This window comes from Vigna umbellata, chromosome 2 (assembly GCF_029865625.1).
Source record: "Vigna umbellata cultivar VRB3 chromosome 2, Vumbellata_1.0, whole genome shotgun sequence".
Taxonomy (NCBI): Eukaryota; Viridiplantae; Streptophyta; class Magnoliopsida; order Fabales; family Fabaceae; genus Vigna; species Vigna umbellata.
This window is the reverse complement of record NC_142166.1, coordinates 38,666,308-38,668,352: the sequence shown is the minus strand read 5'-3', so window position 1 is coordinate 38,668,352 and position 2,045 is coordinate 38,666,308. Positions and strand designations below refer to the sequence as shown.

General features: G+C 31.9%; 1 pseudogene; it reads right to left on the bottom strand.

The window, feature by feature from the left end:
- Positions 1-355: 355 nt before the first annotated feature.
- On the bottom strand, positions 356-1,497 carry LOC148203948 (zinc finger BED domain-containing protein RICESLEEPER 2-like; annotated as a pseudogene).
- Positions 1,498-2,045: the final 548 nt, after the last annotated feature.

Sequence of the window (2,045 nt, the reverse complement as noted above, 5' to 3'; positions counted from 1 at the left end):
AAAAAATATTTTTTACATATTGTTTCTCTATTTTTCCTTTTTGTTTCTCTATTTTTCTCTTTTCGTTTATCTTTATCTCATATTGTAAGTCTCTTTCAAGTCGTGTGTGTCAACCTTCACGTATTTAATATGAATCAGGACAAGTCAATAGCCTACTATGCTTCTGCGGCCATCTTAGTCATTTATTTATCTATTCTTGAATATTGCTTTCTGAAATATGATAGTCAACATCGACACCAATCCAACAAATTCAAGCAACATGATTCAGACACACATGACTCAATCTCTCATCCCCATGAGTCCTTCCTACTTACATATAGGAGAAAATCCATCTTTAATTCTAGTTTTGCTCTCCTTAAATGGAACTAACTACAATTCTTAGAGCAAAAGCATGAAGCATTCCCTTTTTTCCAAAAACAAGTTGAAGTTTATTGATGGGAGCATCAAGACTCTTGTGCCTAGCAAGTTGAAGCTTATTGATGGGGGCATCAAGACTCTTGTGCCTACAGACCTTCTCTATGAATTGTGAGAAAGATGCAATGTCATGATACTCTCATGGATCATCATAACCTTATCCCCTCAAACTACTAAAGATCTTTCAGATGATTTGAGGAAAAGATTATCTAAAGGTGACTACTTTTGTGTATAGGAGGTACATTCCATTAAACAAGGGGAAATAAACATTACACAATTTTTCAATGATTTAGAAACATTACACAATTTTTCGCTAATTTAAAAACATTACGCACTTTTTCATAATTTCGAAGTAGGTCCAATTCAGACCTTCCAATGTCATTAACATGTTTGCTCAAATAATCTACATATTCCTAAAACATCATGAAACATATTTAATATGTCATTCATCATAAGTAAGAAATAAAATAAAATAAGTTGAGAATTAAAACCTTACATCAAATGCATCCATCACCAGCTCATCATTAGTAAAAAAAGGTTTTTGTGTTGGAAGGGAAACTTGAGAACTTGAAGTGTTTGACTCACTTGAATTTAATTTGACATATTTTTCAAACAACTTATACATGTTATCCTTTAAAAAATTAATCTTTCCTTCACAAGTAGAAGGATTAATCTTTCTGTAACAAAATTGAATTGTTTCAAACTTCATTCGTGGATCAAGAATAGCCACAATATCAAGAATGTCACAATATTGATCCCAATACTTAGTAAACTTTTTCATACTCAATGGCATATCTTTAATCGTCGGATCATGACTTTTAACATTTTCTTGCAACAAACATTCTATATTCCAAACTTGCATGAAGTAACGATTAGAAGTTGGATAAGAAGAACTTGAAATCAAATTCGTCATTACATAAAATGGCTTCAAGAACTCATTTTTTCAGCCCTTTTCCAATCATCATTTGAGAGACAATAAACATAACTTCTATCACGGATAGCCAAACTTCCAAAGGCACGTCAATATCCAATTGCACTCTCAAGCATAAGATAGGTAGAATTCCATATAGTAGGAACATCCATTTTCAAACCTAGTTTGGAATCAATACCCCTTACTTGAATAACACATTCTTTAAATGCAATTTTTCTTACCTCTTATCCTCTCACATATTTTATACTCTTTATAATCTTTTGCAAAGCATCAGAAGCCACCTTTAATCCCTCTTGCACAATAATATTCAAGACATGTGCTCTACACCTTACATGAAAGTAATCACCATTACATATCAAACTATATTGGAATTTCAATTGCTCACTCAAAATTGTATGTAACACCTCATTGACACTAACATTGTCTATTGAGATAGAAAAAATCTTCCTATCTATTTCCCAGTCAAGCATCAAAGCAAAAATATTTTGTGCCAAATCATGACTAGTATGTGGAGGTTCCATTTTACAAAAGGAAATAATCTTACTATTCAACTTCCAACCCTCATCAACAAAATGAGCAGTGAAATAGATAAACCCTTCTTGATTTATAGAAGTCCAACAATCAGATGTTAAACAATTATACTATGAGATTTATGCATTGTAAGTTTCACCTTCTCTTTGTGTTCATGAAATTTCTTTGA